The sequence below is a fragment of the Saccostrea cucullata genome, unplaced genomic scaffold, assembly GCF_032062105.1.
Source record: "Saccostrea cucullata isolate Sc308-1 unplaced genomic scaffold, CSIRO_AGI_Scuc_v1 ctg129, whole genome shotgun sequence".
Taxonomy (NCBI): domain Eukaryota; kingdom Metazoa; phylum Mollusca; class Bivalvia; order Ostreida; family Ostreidae; genus Saccostrea; species Saccostrea cuccullata.
The window spans coordinates 272,566-279,184 of NW_026927380.1; positions in this window are offsets into that span (position 1 = coordinate 272,566).

A 6,619-nucleotide genomic window follows, 5' to 3' on the forward strand; every position below is an offset into this window, starting at 1 on the left:
AAGTTTCCAGATGGAAGTCTGACTCTTTGGTCAAGACTAGAGAGTTTAAAAAAATATTGGTACCCAAAGAAATAATTTGTCATATGAAAGCCCTAGTTGCTGAAAATATTACCAAAGTCATTTGTCTTCTTTAAAGTGCATTTAGATCTATATATGTGGGTCATGGTCCAAGACCGATCGCTTTAACCACTAAGCTACGAAGTATATGCATTATCAACGTCTGTCAGTATGATTTAAATGAACAGGTTTGTTGAAGCGTACATTTTTTCAGAAATTTTCAATTTTTCATATAGAATGGGTTCAGATTCCATTTTTTGGACAAATGAAATAGATTTCACATTTATGTTTCCATCATTTGAGCATTAACGAAGAATGGAGACTTGACCCATTCATGTTCAAAATTCATTTTTTATGGCTCTTAAGTAAACCCATTCTCCACTAAATATGCTTAATTGTCAATTTTGAAATAAAGATGAAAATGATAAGTCGTTCAGTAAAATAAAATGATAAAATGTTTTGAAGATGACATAACCAAGAACATGATTTTAGAAAAATATAACTTTTCTGTGAATTTTGAAAATTGAGAAACATTTTGTCTCAGAGCGGGGGATTGTCCATGCCTTATATGCTCTCTTTCTTTGCCCAGTGGTTTCTGAGAAGTTATAAATATTATGAAAAATTTTCAAAGGAATGCCTGACTTCAACGTGAGCCTTTGACACAAATGATTTATAGAAGGCCATCTTTAAAAAAGTTTGTTTACCCTCTCCCGACTCAGTGTAAAAATTTGGGTTGGTAAGTAGGTGAGAATTTTTTTCCACCAGCAAATTACAAAATACTTGTTTAGGGGATGGGAAAATTCGACGATAAAAAGAACGAAAAAAGTTTTGAGTTCCGCTGTTTTCAGTCAGTCAAACAAAAGGACAATTTATTAAAGATGTGCAAGGGATGATCTTTAAACAAGAGGCCCATGGGCCACATTGCTCACCTGAGAAGCTTTGACCATTCTGTTCTTTACCAGATTTCCTCCTTGTAATACATATTGTGACCCCATCCTACTCCACTGATCATAATTTAGACAATTTGATATCTACACTACCCAAGGATGCTTCCTTGTAAGTTTCAGCTTTTCTGGCCCAGTGTTTCTTGAGAAGAAGATTTTGAAAGATTTTTTCCTATATATTTCTATGTAAAACTTTGATTCCCAATTGTGGTCCCACCCAACCCCCTGGGGTCATGATTTGAACAATTTAGAATCTACACTACCCCAGGATGCTTCCACATAAGTTTCAGCTTTTCTGGCCCAGCGGTTCTTGAGAAGAGGATTTTTCAAAGATTTTTCTTATATATTTCTATGTAAAACTTTGATTCCCTATTGTGGCCCCGCCCAACCCACGGGGGTCACGATTTAAACAATTTAGAATCTACACTACCCCAGGATGATTCCACAAACGTTTCAGCTTTTCAGGCCCAGTGGTTCTTGAGAAGAAGATTTTTTAATGACCCCAGCCTATTTTTGTCTTTTCTTGATTATCTCCCCTTATGAGGAGACTTGACCCTTTATTTTAACAATTTAAATTCCCCTTCACCTAAGGATGCTTTGTATCAAGTTTGGTCAAAATTGGCCCAGTGGTTCTTGAGAAGAAGTCGAAAATGTGAAAAGTTTACAGACGGACGGACAGCTAGACGGACGACGGACAAAATGTGATCAGAAAAGCTCACTTGAGCCTTCGGCTCAGGTGAGCTAAAACAAGAGGCCCATGAGCCACATCGCTCACCTGAGAAGCTTTGACCATTCTGTTCTTTACCAGATTTCCTCCTTGTAATACATAATGCATCCCCACCCTATCCCACTGATCATAATTTAGACATTTTGAAATCTACACGACATTTTGAAATCTTCACAACCCCATGACCCTTCCATGTGCACCTAAGTTTCATCTTTCCTGGCCCAGTGGCTCTTGAGAGGAAGATTTTAAAGATTTTTCCTTATATTTCTATGTAAAACTTTGATTCCCTATTGTGGCCCCGCCCTTCCCCCAGGGGTCATGATTTGAACAATTTAGAATCTACATTGTGTACACTACCCCAGAATGCTTCCACATAAGTTTCAGCTTTTCTGGCCCAGTGGTTCTTGAGAAGAAGATTTTCAAAGATTTTTCCTATATTTTTCTATATAAATATTTAATTCCCAATTGTGGCCCCGCCCTTCCTCCGGGGGTCATGATTTGTATAATTTGGAATCTAAACTACCCCAGGATGCTTCCACATAAATTTCAGCTTTTTTGGCCCAGTGGTTCTTGAGAAGAACATTTTCAAAGATTTTTCCTTTATATTTCTATGTAAAACTTTGATTCCCCATTGTGGCCCCGCCCTTCCCCCAGGGGTCATGATTTTTACAATTTAGAATTTACACTACCCAAGGATGCTTCCACATTTGTTTCAGCTTTTCTGGCCCAGTGGTTCTTGAGAAGATTTTCAAAGATTTTTCCTTTATATTTCTTTATTAAACTTTTATTTCCCATTGTGGCCCCGCCCTTCCCCCGGGGGTCATGATTTGAACAATTAGAATAAACACTATACCAGGATGCTTCCACATAAGTTTCAGCTTTTTTGGTCCAGTGGTTCTTGAGAAGAAGATTTTCAAAGATTTTTCCTTATATTTCTATGTAAAACTTTGATTCCCCATTGTGGCCCCACCCTTCCCCCAGGGGTCAAGATTTGAACAATCTAGAATCTACACTACCCCAGGATGCTTCCACATAAGTTTCAGCTTTTCTGGCCCAGTGGTTCTTGAGAAGATTTTTCAAAGATTTTTCCTATATACTTTGATTCCCCATTGTGGCCCCGCCCTTCCCCCGGGGGTCATGATTTGAACAATTTAGAATCTACACTACCTTAGGATGCTTCCACATAAGTTTCAGCTTTTCTGGCCCAGTGGTTCTTCTTCAGAAGATTTTTTAATGACCCCACCCTATTTTTGTCTTTTCTTGATTATCTCCCCTTGTGAGGGGACTTGGCCCTTTATTTTAACAATTTAAATTCCCCTTCACCCAAGGATGCTTTGTACCAAGTTTGGTCAAAATTGGCCCCGTGGTTCTTGAGAAGAAGTCGAAAATGTGAAAAGTTTACAGATGGACAGACAGACGGACAGACGGACAAAATGTGATCAGAAAAGCTCACTTGAGCCTTCGGCTCAGGTGAGCTAACAAGAGGCCCATGGGCCACATCGCTCACCTGAGCACTTAAAGGGTAGGAAAAAGTAGAAAATGGCTTTTTAGGTCACCTGAGTAAACTCAGGTGACCTATTGCTATCACTTTTCGTCCGTCGTCGTTCGTCGTTCGTCGTGCGTCGTGCGTCGTGCGTTAACATTTGAACATTTTCAGCTTCTTCTCTGAAACCACTGAACCAATTTCAACCAAATTTGGCATATAGCATCTATGGGTGAAGGGGAACAAAAATTGTGAATTTCATGGGCCCTGCCCCCCTGGGACCTGGGGGGTGGGGCAAAAACTACTAAAATTAGTGCAATCTTTAAAAATCTTCTTCTTTACTCCTGGACATCAAGCAGTCAAACTGTTTGCATGATTGTAATCAGCATTGAGTCCTCTACCAAAATTGTGAAATTCATGGCCCCAGGGTCAGGGGTTCTGGTGTTAGGGTGGGGCTAAATAAGTATATAGTGAAATTTCATGAATTCTTTGAAAATCTTCTTCTCTGCTCCTGGGTATTAAATAAACTAACTAAGTGCATAGTTATGATGAGCAAGAGTGCCTCTACCACAATTGTGAATTTTATGGCCCCAGGGTCAGGGGTTCTGGTGTTAAGGTGGGGCTCTATAGATTATATAGTGAAAATACATAAATTCTTTGAAAATCTTCTTCTCTGCTCCTGGGTATTAAATAAACTAACTAAGTGCATAATTATGATGAGCAAGAGTGTCTCAACCAAAATTGTGAATTTTATGGCCCCAGGGTCATAGGTTCTGGTGTTAGGGTGGGGCTCTATAGATTATATAGTGAAATTTCATGAATTCTTTGAAAATCTTCTTCTCTGCTCCTGGGTATTAAATAAACTAACTTAGTGCATAGTTATGATGAGCAAGAGTGCCTCTACCAAAATTGTGAATTTTATGGCCCCAGGGTCAGGGGTTCTGGTGTAAGGGGGAGGGGATCTTTAGATTACATAGTGAAAATACTTGAATTCTTTGAAAATCTTCTTCTCTGCTCCTTGGTATTAAATAAACTAAATAAGTGCATAGTTATGATGAGCAAGAGTGTCTCTTCCAAAATTGTGAATTCTATGGCCCCAGGGTCAGGGGTTCTGGTGTAAGGGGGGGGGGCTCTATAGATTATATAGTGAAAATACATGAATTCTTTGAAAATCTTCTTCTCTGCTCCTTGGTATTAAATAAACTAAATAAGTGCATAGTTATGATGAGCAAGAGTGCCTCTACCAAAATTGTGAATTTTATGGCCCCAGGATCAGGGGTTCTGGTGTAGGGGGGGGGGGGGGCTCTGTAGATTATATAGTGAGAATACTTGAATTCTTTGAAAATCTTCTTCTCTGCCCCTGGGTATTGAATTAACTAACTAAGTGCTTTGTTATGATGAGCAAAAGTGCTTCTACCAAAATTGTGAATTCGATGGCCCCAGGGTCAGGGGTTCTGGAGTAGGGGGGGGGGGGGCTCTTTAGATTATATAGTGAAAATACATGAATTCTTTGAAAATCTTCTTCTCTGCGTCTGGGTATTAAATAAACTAAATAAGTGCATAATTATGATGAGCAAGAGTGCCTCTTCCAAAATTGTGAATTTTATGGCCCCAGGGTCAGGGATTCTAGTGATAAGGTGGGGCTTTATTGATTATACAATGAAAATACACTAAATCTTTGAAAGTTTTCTTCTCTGCTCCTTGGTATTAAGCAGATGAACAACCTATGTAGTTATGATGAGTAAGGGTCCTAATCTTCCAGAATTGTGAATTTCAAGGCCCCAGGGTCAAGGGTACCATAAAGGAGGGGGGCTGTACTTATATACTGAAACTGGATGAATTGTTTGAAATCTGCTCCTTGGTATTTATCAAATATTTTTGAAAAGCAAGGGTGCCTTTTCAAAAATTGTGCAATGTGTGCATCTAGGCCTAAGGGTCAGGGGTTCATGTGTGATTGGGGCATTACTGATCATGCTGAATATTACTGATTACTTGAAATGCAGTTTTTGTTCCCCTACCCTGCCTATGGGTATTAAGTAAACAAACTAAGCAACTGCTAAGTGTATTGTTATGATGACCAATGGTGCGTATTTCAAAACTGTGAATGCCATAGCATCTGGATTAAAACATGAATCAAATTCAATCACTGGAAAGTTGTTGCATAATGCTCAGGTGACCTATAAGGCCCATGGGCCTCTTGTTATTGTAAAGTTTAAATCCAAAAGTAGTCCCATGACCAATCATGGATTTGCTATTTTTTTAGAAAATGATTTTTAAAGAATTTTCCTATATATATCTTTAAAAACTTTGGTCGGCCATTTTGGCCCCGCCCTACTCCTGGGGGTCATGATTTGAACAAATTTGAATCTACACTACTTGAGCATGCTTCCATATAAATATGATGAATTATGGCTTTGTCATTCTTGAGAAGAAGATGTTTAAAGAATTTTCCTATATATTTCTATGTAAAACTTTGGTCGGCCATTTTGGCCCCGCCCTACCCCCGGGGGTCATGATTTGAACAAACTTGAATCTACACTACCTGAGCATGCTTCCATATAAATATGATGAATTATGGCTTTGTCATTCTTGAGAAGAAGATTTTTAAAGAATTTTCCTATATATTTCTATGTAAAACTTTGGTCGCCCTACCCCCGGGGGTCATGATTTGAACAAACTTGAATCTACACTACCTGAGCATGCTCCCATATAAATATGATGAATTATGGCTTTGTCATTCTTGAGAAGATTTTTAAAGAATTTTCCTAAATATTTCTATGAAAAACTTTAGTCGGCCATTTTGGCCTCACCCTACCCCGGAGGGTGATTATTTGAACAAACTTGAATCTACACTACCTGAGCATGCTCCCATATAAATATGATGAATTATGGCTTTGTCATTCTTGAGAAGAAGATTTTTAAAGAATTTTCCTATATATTTCCATGTAAAACTTTGGTCGGCCATTTTGGCCCCGCCCTACCCCCGGGGGTCATGATTTGAACAAACTTGAATCTACACTACCTGAGGATGTTTCTCCATAAGTTTCATCTTTCCTGGCACAGTGGTTCTTGAGAAGAAGATTTTTAAAATATGCCACTAAATTTTCATTAATTCCCAATTATCTCCCCTTGAATGATGGCGTGGCCCTTCATTTGAACAAACTTCAATCCCCTTCACCCAAGGATACTTTGTGGCAAGTTTGGTTGAAATTGGCCCAGCGGTTCTTGAGAAGAAGTCGAAAATGTGAAAAGTTTACAGACAGACAGACAGACAGACGGACGCCGGACAAAATTGATCAGAAAAGCTCACTTGAGCCTTCGGCTCAGGTGAGCTAAAAAACTGCATGCATATAATACAATCTTTTAAACTGACAATGTAGAAATAAAAACTTCAAATGGTAAGAAAAT